Consider the following 12,168-nt stretch of genomic DNA (forward strand, 5'->3'; position numbering starts at 1 on the left):
TTACGGGCGCACGCGCCGGTTTCCGCTGAGATGCAATTTGAAAGAGTAGCGTGAAATGGTAAACTCTTAATGCCGCTTGGCTCATAGATGGGTTTCCTTTGCCTTTTCTCTTCATTGATTTCCACTCTGCTCTGTATTTGCATCTCAAAAAAAGAATATTATTGTTTGCTTCAATAAATTCCATTATTTCATAACGTTAATTTAATCGTAGAATAAAGTATAATACTATGTTGAGAACGGTAATTCTTTGCCCCGCACTAATAATAATTATTGTATGGAGTGGATAAGTCAACTTATGTTTCTAATTTCCTATCGTGTTAGCCAAGACTTTTACCTGATTATTTGCAGTCACTTTTGATTTTTGTGTTTTGGGGTGAACAAAAATGTCATGACCCTAATTTCATACATTCACATTGTATGGAAGTGGGGGGTTAGCCAAGTTGCGAACGACTTCAAAGTGACAGTGATAAAAATGTATGGTATTGACATAAGGTGACATGTTCACACAGTACACAACAGTGAGTGCCAGTGATAAAATGGATTGCATGGGATTGGCATAAGGTGATATGTGAATCCCTTTCTATCACTGTCACTGTCGTTTTTCGTAATCGTTTGTAACTTGGCTAAGTCGTATCACTAAACAATAAGTTAACTTAAGCTTATTAACAATTAGTTAATAAGCTTAAGTAAGTAAAGTGGAAATAAGTTTATTATTCCTCGGTGTAATAAAATTTGAAGAATGCGGTAAAATGTTCCATGTAATACTTTATGTAGTCCACAATTATCTATACCTGTAATTTAATTCCTGTTTTTATTATTATGATCACAATCAGATTACAGCTAATCTCTAAATTCACTTTTATAGTTCCGTTCAAACCTCTACCGACTTCATTTAAAGGCAATTTCTTCGAATCACCATTGGCTTTTGCAATTTCTCCGCTACTACCCACATCCTGTTGGGCTTATCTGGATTCAATATAGTCTAATTAACACCCTATACATAGCGATGTTTATTACTGAATAGGAGGGGCATTAATTCCCGCACATAGCATTTAATTTAGTTCGATAGGAAGGTATATTTAAATAGAGATGTCGAGATCGCCGATACGGAGCGATGGTATCGAAGCCGTAGCCTCGTAAGGCTAAGACCTGCCAATGGTGGAACGTTTGGTGCCATTTACAACTGTCTTTTCTGTTCGAGTCGCCTCAGGGTCTCTGGGTAGAGTAATGTACTAGATCTGAATAGAATATGATTGATTTAATATCGTTTGTTTTGTTGACAAAGTTGATGAGATTTTAAGGTTATAATTTGATAATGCGAAGGCTAAAAAAATATTCATATCATACCGTTCATAAAGGATGTGTAGACTTTCATACTCTTATGTGTAATTAATACCAGCTTTATATTATTTTGAAGAAAAAAATCGTTTTATATTTGGGATATGTGGCGAATCGATTTTACAGAAACACACAGTTATTAAAGAACTTGTAATGTATACCCTCATTGGTTTTTAAAAGATGTGTTGCTGTTGCAGTTTCTTGTGTTTTTTCTCCTCAGCCATAACACCTTGCGAAATGACGTAAATTAAAAAATGTTACATTGACCTTCATTGATAAATAATTCTGATTTCTGATTACACTTCCTGTCTAATGACAGCACTTATCTTCCGAAGACTTGTAGCTACACCAACGCTAAACAAGATTGTTTTATATACTATTGTTACTTAAGGTGCAAAAGCCCAATCAGTTTCTTAAAGCGAATGTTACCTTATTCATCAGTAATGATTTAATACGCTAAATTCAAAATCACTTTCTATATTACACATTTCACAGCACATGTGCAATCTTAGTACCCCAGATCACAGATACAACTCACAGAAGACGGAAGGCTGTAGCAATCGTCTGATTTCCAAGAATATTTGCTGGTAGCTCGTAAATCTAGTCGATAGCTTTCCAAAGAACTATGAAAGTTGAGTTGCAATTCTGTTGAAGTATTGGATGACAGACAAAAGATTAATGGTCCCACATAAAAATGGGGAACTACAGTTGAGAAAATAGATACACACGTACAGTTAAAGAGCAAAAGTGCAGTCACTAAAGTAAAGTATAAAGAAAAAGTACAAATAGTAAGAGGAGAGGGGGCGGGGGCAGGGAGGGGGTTAATAAGTAAGTAGTGAGTCTAAAATATTTGTTATGTCACTGAGCCCAACGAATTATTTTTAAACAGTGGTGAAATTATGAACCATTAGTTGTCATAATTATAAAATTTATGTTTTTGTAGGTGTTTTTGTTCTGTTACCAGAAACGACATGTAACCAGAAGGTCTTAAGTGCAACCAGTTAATTTATTACTTTGCAAGAAACTGATTAGACTTTTGCACCTTATCGTACATCACTATCGCCACAGGATGAAGAAGAAGTACCAGCTGGTATATGATTGATTGATATAAAGAAAACAATCAATTACGCAGAACAAAATATTATATATAAAAAAGCTTTTACTATGACCCACGACTCCAATACACAACTAAACCAATTTCTACTTCTATGAAATATAAAATTAATCTGGCGGTTCACTGGCGGCCGTAAAATCGAACTACCATTTATAAATTACAAATCTAATACGTTCTGAAACGTTGCAATATCGCTGGGTATTGCTCGGGCGTCGTTACTGGTGGTCGAACTCCTATTAGAACAGCCTTATCCGTCCATCTGACTCGAACGGACGGACATACATGTCTGTAGGAGCTCGATGGAATACTTTAGAAGAACACGTTGATTTCTGAACGTACCCTATTAATTATTTTTGAATTTTGTATTTAGAACGATCGAACGTTGGACATTTAAAAATATTTATAATAAATAAATGTTTTGTTTTCGTTTTTATTGCTGGTTGTTAAGAGATGTGCGGGGTAATGATGATTATTTAAATTTAGAATAGTATTATAAGATTGTAGTAATCAGTTTCTTTTTAAAACGTGGAGGTCATTTTAGTTTAGTTTATAAAGATACAATAATAATTTAAATAAAGAATTTTGATTGCAGAATTCCAGAAGCGTAACAGGACGACACTTTTACAGCACCCCGCAATTTATCCCCAATGAATCATTTGCTGTGATAACCCCATTAAAATCGACCGTATCGTGGTTTCAATCGCCTATAAAATTAGATTGGCTGTGCGTACTAACTAATACCAATACTACTTAGTCGTAAAGGCTGTTGTTCAATTAAATAAATAGTGTTGTAAAGGTAGGTTCGTGTAGTATCTTGGGGTATAATTGAGGTCAGAGGTTAGGAGACACGACCATACTGACATCTATATTGGGCTGTATACTGTCTCGGTCGTTAACGGACGGACAGACGGGCAGACGACAGTTAGAATAGAGATACTGGTCTTGTTACGAATAAACCTACAATAAAGTGCTATTGATTTAAGACGGGTATAGTTGGTGAGGTTGTTAGGGATAGAGGGTTTGTTACGGAATTCCGTGTTTCGAATCGTTCACAAATTGATGGAAATGTCTATGGCAGTCTATGCTATTTTATTTGCCTGCAGGCACTTATAAAGATACGATTTTATGATGTGAAAGGAGAGAGGAAGCTTGGGGGATTTGTGACACTTCGACGATATGGTAGAATTTAGTTAGAGTGTTGAGTGTTACTGTTTTGGTTGAGTTTTATACTGATACTATATCCTTTAACGTCTTCTTCTATCGTGTGGGTTGTGAGGTAGATAACCAACCCCATCAACCCTGGTGTCAGGGTTACTATTGAACCGCCAAAGGCCCCTGACATGGCTCATGTAACGACTACTCACTTACATCAGTAGGTAAGTAGTAACCGGGACCTTTGGCTTAATGTGCCTTCCGAAGCACGGATCATCTTACTTTGGGACAATCAGGTGATCAGCCTGTAATGTCCTAACAAACTAGGATCACAAAGTGATTTTCGTGATATGTCCTCACCGGGACTTGAACCCGGGACCTCCGGATCGTGAGCCGAACGCTTAAACCACTGGACCACAGAGGCCGTCTTTTAACGTAGCAAGGTTAGCGTGATATCTTCCGTCTCTTTTGTACTGAGCTTTATACCGTTATAGCAAAAGAGACATATCTTTCATATCCTTTGCGTTAATCTATATCATGTTGTCATTCTAATCATGCTATGTTAAAAGATGTATAAAATGCGGAAAGTAAAAAGAAAATATGTTTTCTTACATTTATAGTCCAAGTAATATGTTATGAAAATAGTGTCATTTGATCGAGTCTTAACAAATATAATCAAAAAAAGAACGCGTTACAATCACAAATGTAGAGTGACCAACTATTATTACAAATTTCATTAAATATATCAAATTACGACTTGTTACCTAATACAGGTGGTCAAAAAATTAATCAGCTTTCAACTGCTCTCGTTTCGCAAGAGATGCAACCTTAATGTCATCATCTTAAGTGTCAAATGAACCGGTTAAATGAGAGAAAGTGTACATTAAGCTTGTTCTTAGAAAGATTCGCCAAAGTCATTAAGGACTAGGCTAGTTGGCAAAGGTAATTGATTACAAATGAGGTCGCGTTTTTACGCAACACAAGTTTAAGCTAAGAAAGACCAGAGAAAGACATTACATTGACCAAATTGGAGATGTCCTCAGAAAAGGTTCAAGGTTAGCAAGATAAGTGTTTCAGGATCGAAGCAAATGGAATTCTATAGTCTCTGCTTACCCCGGTGGGGAATAGGCGTGAGTTTATGTATGTATGTATTAAGCTAAAAAGATTGATAAGAAGACAAACTAATCAAAGTATTTACATGAAATTGTTACCCGTGGTTTCCAGGATTAATTTTTAATTTTTTAATTAAACATAACTGGCTAAGAGTGGGTGTACTATATATACACACACCTCTACCTACCCCGTTGGGGAACGACAAATATTTGAGCAATTATATAACTCTTGGCGACGGCCAAGTAGTGGAATAACCAGTTTCATCTTGAAATCTTCAAAACTGAAAGAATAGCCATTTACTAGGCAAGCGTGTACCACCTTGGACCACGTCTTAACTTATCCTCAGGTGAGAATCTGGCCATAGAAAAACTATTTTATTTATAACAATAAAAAAAAGAGTTCGGTTCAATAAATCACCTATGACATACGTTTAGAAATTGTTTGTTATAAAAGTACACCACACACAAAAACAAGACAATAACATCACTTAAATTTTTCGCAAAACAATTATTACAAAAAAGAAAATTCAAATTCAAAAATATCTTTAAGCTTCTAAATAAGCTCCATTTGTCGGTAAAATGTTTCTTCCTGCGAACAAACGAAATTTCGGCGTCTTTTACTCTATGGTTTTTATTTATGTTTATAAATAAATAATTATCGTAAATGTAACTCAAAACAAGAAAATACATCTAGAAATAATAGGTGAGAACAAAAACAAGCATTATTATAAGAAACAATGTTTGTTGGATAACCCTTTCACACCTCAACTATAGGTAAGTACATTTTGTATGTAAAATCCATTATCACCAAACACAAGACTTGTTAGAAATCGTGCTCACATCATTCCAACCCCTGTACTATCGCACCTATGTACAAATAAAGTCCTCATTGACAGGCCCATTAACTTTTTCCGGATTACTTCTGTCGCTCGAATAAAAAAACACCTCAGGTCGACTTACAAGGCTTCTTTCCTACTTAGACCTAATTTACTGGAATAAATGTAATAAATCTAAAGCATCGTTAAAGAAAAACCTTGGAGAGTAGCGGAATTAGCCGTAACTAAAGTGAGAGAGCGAATTTATTGAGTTTGTGGAGAAATTTTTACTATTCCGCCGTGTTGTTGTGGGTTTGTTATAGCTAGAAGTATATTATAAGACTAGTTTAGAGATTAGTGTGCTCATGATTCTTATTATTATTTATTTTGTTAATCAATCTTTATACTGAATATTCTCTTATTAATGTTTTGATTGAAACCAAATACTAATTTTAAAAATAGAGTGACTATTGCGATGTGTTAAAACAAAAGAAAACCTAAATTGATGATTTACATCGTTTGACAATTTACATAAAACAAAATTGTCATATTAATGAAGAAACAAATGAAAACTACATTGTGTTTCTTCTACTGGTGACGATACACATTAATCACCTTGTTACAAAACGAAAACTAAAAATAATACCAGGTTTAAAATACAAGTCCGCGTTACGAAAGAACTCCAGGGATATTAATGGAACTAATTGCCAAGTCATAATAATTCTATGTTGAATCTGAGACACTAGCAGTGGTCCGGGACCAACGACTTGACGTGCCTTCCGAAACACGCAATCATCTTACTTTTTCGGACAGTCAGGTGATTCAAGCCTGTAATATCCTTGCCAAACAAAGGACAGTCTCACAAAGTGATTTCGACAATGTCCCCATCGGGAATCGAACCCGGACCTCCAGATCGTGAGCCGAACGTCCTCACCACTAGACCACGGAGTCTGTTAAAAAAGCCATAAAATATTGTTATATCTCGTTATCGAGTCCGAATTATCGCCGCATCGTTTGACACCGAATGTTATAAATCGTATCTATTTACTCCTCACGACTTTGGAAAGTAGTTCATAGCTTGATGGATTCCATACACAAATGTGTAATGAAGTATTTTGTACCTGATGTAAGTGTGTAACAAATTGATATCGTCTGCTGATCAGCGCATGTCGTTTATATTTACTTAAGTAGATATAGAAAGGTGTCGAGTTTGTTATTAAGGAGTTTTGTTAGTGAATGTAAGACCGTTATTTTGGCTTTCTAATAAGTAGTCACTATTTATAGATATGTGGTGGAAGTAAAGAAAAGAATTTCCCTATTTGAAACACGCGTTTTAGTAGCATAAGCACACGACTATATCACAATTGGGGTAGTCAAAGGTTCATCCATCGCAAGATGAACTATGTACCCACCTACACTTCACCGAGCTTTATGTTAGACCAACGTGATAGGTGGTGCGCCGTATCGCTGCCCATAAAGGTTGATCCAACTGTGTTAGTGAAAAATTCATTTAAGATAAATTATATACATTTTTAGAAGTCCAGTCCCAGGCCAAAGTGACTTAGTGAACAAAGTACACATGGAACGTGCGTTTTAATGGAAATAAACTGTTATTTTTTGTTTTAATAATTCCAAAATACTTTGTTCGATTTGTATTTCGAGCATAAATATGTAAGTTACTTACATGTTTACGTGTAACCTATTTCGACCTATTTACGTGTTCGTTGACGGAATTCACGGTGTTAGTTATTAAATTCTTTAGTTAGGTACTAATGTTATAATTGCATTACATAGTCGAATTGGGACTGCCTGTAATGTCTATGTAATTTTTGTTAATAAATAAATAAATGTTTGCAAAAAGATGAGCTAAGTTCACACACGTTTATTGTTACACCACAAGAACGTAACACAAAAGTGAGATGTAATAATTCAGTACGAAACAGAATCCCTTTCAATTTCACCGGACAGATCACGTCTTCAAATGCCACACACGCCTTATGCTTTGTCCCTATAATTTACGATCACTTTAATACTAACGTCTGTATTCATATTAAATACCTCCAAAACAAACAATGAGCAGGCGCCATCACCGCGAGCCATACACGAACCACATAGCAAAAGCTCAACTATTGTTAAATACATTACCAACTTATTCATACACCTCCCAAACTATAATCTCCTTAAACCCGGTACGGAGAAATATATTTTCGATGGTAAAGTTAACCTGGTTGTGGCAGTAAGTAATTGTTATAATGATTCGTCTATCGTGACCACTAGTCGGATATATTGTTACGATTTTAGACATGAAATCGAAGTGGCGGGTCATCTCGACATGTGAACGCGCTGAGAACACGCTATGAGAACTTTTGTAATGTGTTATCGAAATGTGTCATAGGTGTGAGATTCAGTCATGTATAGTGAATTGAAGTTTTGTATAAGAGAGCTTAAAGATCATTTGCTTTAGCTCATCATCACTAATTTAAGAGCCGCGCTCTTGTCGGTGTAGCATTCTCCGTGCTACTTTTTTAAGGAAAAATAGGGGAATGGTCCTCTTGCCTTCCGCCCCGCAGTACTCTGTCTGACGCGAGAGTAGTCTAAAGTCTCTTTCAAAGCCGTACTAGGACTCCTGTCCTCCGCCTCTAAATAGACACTGTTACTGCTTACTTGTTGTTGTGATTTCGCTAATAGCATTATGATTGAAAAAATTGGGGCATGAACAGGTTACGTATATACTGGTATACTCGGACGACAAATAATACAAAAAATGCAATTTCAAAAATTTGAATTCGTTCTTATTTTATATTTTAGTTTTATAATAAAATCATGTCGAGATACTGGCAGGGAGGTCCGGAATCTCTTTTGTGACATGTCAAAAAGGGAGGTCTTATGATTAAATGGTAACGGTAAGACTTGTGACATGGCTTGTCAACATGTGGAGGTCTTTATACTTTACTGAGACGCGACACAAGCGACATGTCACGACGGAGCGAATAAACTCGGTAATTTAATAATTTACGATGCTTTGTTGTCTTAAGTAAACTTATTAAAAGATTAGGTTTAACCGGTAATACTTAATAAATCGTTTTCATATACCTAAGATAGGTAAATTGATCAACAATTTATAATCTATGACCTGTATTCTGACAAAAAACGTTAGATCTATCCAACCGTTTCTCAGAGATACCAATTACTTTTCCTTTTTTCGATTTAAGTACTTTTTTGTTTATTTTTCGACAGAAATAACCAAATTATGAGTCATAACTCTCAGTTCGTCTTTAAATTTAATTATTCTGCTTCCAATCCATCCACGAGCTTAGAGCGACACGGACTTCCGTGGCGCATGGTGGTTTGCTCTAGGTTAGGATGATGCCTAGAATTTAAACCCAAATAAGTTAGAGCATTAGTCATACCTACCAGACAATATAAAATTCGCGTTTTACTTTTCAATGGAGGCAACTTCGCAACTGATCTCAAATTTCACCTGTTAGATTGTTTTATTGTGTCTAGTTTATCAACTCTTGTCACGGTAGGTGATGTAACTAGAAATTGAGAAAGTAAAAAATGTAGAGAATCTTCATTCCTATTTAAACTAGCAGCACTCTTATATTATTAATTCATAACTACGTTAAAGGAGAAAATAGTTGTACAGTCATGAGCAATATAATGTACCCACTTTAGGACTCTGTCGCACTAACATATTAGACATTTAGTGAGACTTACAGTTCAATTTGTCAAAAAAGTTAATGTGACATGGTACCAAAGTGTATACATATTAATGCTCGTGACCGTACATGATTGTGTTCATCAAGTTTCGTATTAATTTGTAACTATATTGATAGAGCCAATTGTTGTACTTTATTGTGTCAAGCGGTCATCATAGTTCCGGCCAAGTAGTTAATGCCATCTGCGGCAAATCTACAATAAGTCACGTAAAACAAAAAAAAGGTCATCATAGCGTGACGCTAGTCAAGTTCTTATGTAACTCTTCAGCTGCAGTGGATATAGTGTTGTAGTGGCTGTACTGGCTGTAGTGGTGTATTTTGTTTTAATTATCAATAAAACTTTCAAGAATGAGTTAACTATAGGTACCTAGTGCATAAGTCAAGTGCATACTTTATGTTTAATGCCTCGTTTACTTTTCTAGTAAACTAAAATACCAAAACTCTATTAAATACGATGGTTGCTGCTAATAACATTTTATAACAACAAACCAACATTAACCACAAATTATCCTTACAAGTATAAACCAGTAGTCTTCATAGCTCAGTCCTAAGATTTCCATCTCTATAGCTTCATTAGTACCTACTACTTCGTTGGAAGTGTGTTTGCTTTCAAAGTACTCATATCGATTACCGTTAAACTGCGGGCAAATCGTTCGGTAGTACCCGCTTCGTGCAGAAACACTTTAGAGTCTAATCTACTAATTGTAGCTATTATACCGGAATTCATTTATACCCTTCCAAAAGCAGCTGAATTGTAAAGACTTAAATGCTGTTAAGGATTGTAATAAATCTAATAATGACTTTAGGTGCAGTTCATAGCACGTTATAGTTTCAAAGACCGTCTAGAGTTTTGATTTGACGTGGTACAAGACGATTTGGTATGAAATTCGTGTGACTGATTTAGAAGTTGTCTATGAAATCAATTGTAAAATCGCACGCAAGCCAAAACATCCATGAAGATCAAAGAATAACAACAATGTAATATTTTATAAGTTTGATTTGATTAGTAAAGACGATATTCTGGTCAATAGAGTGCTACTATTGACTTTGATAGATTTCTTACTTATCCATTAAAAGCCTACTTCAACTTGATTAAAACTATGAAGTTTTATTTTTGTTTGACACTTGAATATTCTAAATACAAAATTTAATACATACGACTAACACATTCGACATCCTATAGAAATCTTTTAAATTTAATGTTCCCACGTAGTCAAAACTTGACGAGACATCTTCTCACGAAGATCGATCCCATAACTTAAACTTTATTCGCTTTACATAAATCACGCGCGTTGCACCACCGCATCACGAGTTGTGCGCACGCGCTGTGCGGTGACAATCGGCAATTAGCTTTAAAAGCGCATCTAGATCGCATGATGGATTCTCTAATGGTACAGTGAAGTTAGGCTTCTTTAGAAGCCTTTATATCAACCGTATTTTAGGACTAGTTTCTATATTTAAATTCTATTACAGCTTGTAAATATTTAAATATCAGATACATAGCGCATGGAAGAAATCACTTTGGTTGTCGTTATAAGTGTTAAATTGTACTTGTATTTTGTTAAAATTATTTATATATATTATATATATTATTTATATATATATATATATATATATATATATATATATATATATATATATATATATATATATATATATGTATATATATAATTATATATATAAATGCTGTATACGCATGTAATTGGCAAGCATTATACCAAGTCATTCTTTTTATAATGCTGTCTGTAAAAGTTTGATATGGATTGCTGTATGTGTACCTAAATAAATAAATAAAAAGTTTCATGATGATGTTTTTGTTGTTGTTGTACGATCTAAAGCCGAGCTAAATTGGAATAACAATAAGTGTTTTGTAATTCTGTAACATCATATGATATCGTGAACCTTTCATTAGCATGCAATAATTATTATGTAAAATGGACTAGAGCATAGCAATATTTGGCTAAGTATTATTTTATCGTGAGATTCGGGTTAATTTGGATTTAAATAGTGTTGTCTTTGTGTCAGTAAAATAGATAAACACATTTGAATGGTAACGAATGGACGCAGAAGAAACTGCCCTCCATGTAATCCTGGAATGCACGGGAGTGTCAGCACAACGGGTAAAAATCCTCAAAGGAATGGGGTCGCTCCGCGAAGCCTGTGAAAACCCCAGGAGGCTTCTGAGCTTCTGGAAGGAGATAGGTTGGCTTACGTAGTCAACAATTACACGCATAATGGGCCATCTTAGAGTCTAAATGCGGAAAACAGAGCCCACTAACTAACTAATGGTAACGACCGCGGCACGTGTCTGGATCTTAAGACTTTAGTAGATTTCGTTTTTGAAGGAAATTAAAAGGCGGTCAAACACTAACACACAAACACCTCCAATATCCACATAGAATGATGACGTTTTATACAATACAAAAAGAACAGTACAAAAACGCTTTATCGCACACATTAACACAACACTAAAAACGATTACAAAAGTGACAAGAGAATCACAATCGGCGGCCTTATTGCTGATTAGAAATTTCTCAAGCAATAATAGCAATTTCTTTTCTTTTTCAAGTTTTATTTTAAGTGACAGAAACGTAAACGTAATAATGTCAATAGTAAGAAAAGAACGCGAAATTCGCTCGAGAGAAGGCCGTCAAGATTTACTTCTGAAAAGCAGGAATAATTAAATAGTCTTTCGTGTTGCAGTCACTCCCACAGGGTCTGCACGAAAACTATTATAATATTTACGTAGGTATTCGTCGTACGGCTATTGTTCAAAGCCCTCGATATAATAGGATAGTTTCCAACTAGTCAAATCAGTTACTTTTTACTAAACGTCAAAACACGAAATGACTATGTTTGCATGAAAAGCAACCTGAGACGTCATAGAAAAACGTGACAAAATGTACATGCACTTA

At 35.1% G+C, this 12,168-nt stretch overlaps 1 protein-coding gene across 5 annotated transcripts in view; it reads right to left on the minus strand.

The window, feature by feature from the left end:
* Positions 1-12,168, minus strand: part of LOC126372159 (polyhomeotic-like protein 3) — a 476,807-nt gene that overhangs the window by 45,625 nt on the left and 419,014 nt on the right. The window lies entirely within an intron of this gene.

Source organism: Pectinophora gossypiella, chromosome 13 (assembly GCF_024362695.1).
Source record: "Pectinophora gossypiella chromosome 13, ilPecGoss1.1, whole genome shotgun sequence".
Taxonomy (NCBI): Eukaryota; Metazoa; Arthropoda; class Insecta; order Lepidoptera; family Gelechiidae; genus Pectinophora; species Pectinophora gossypiella.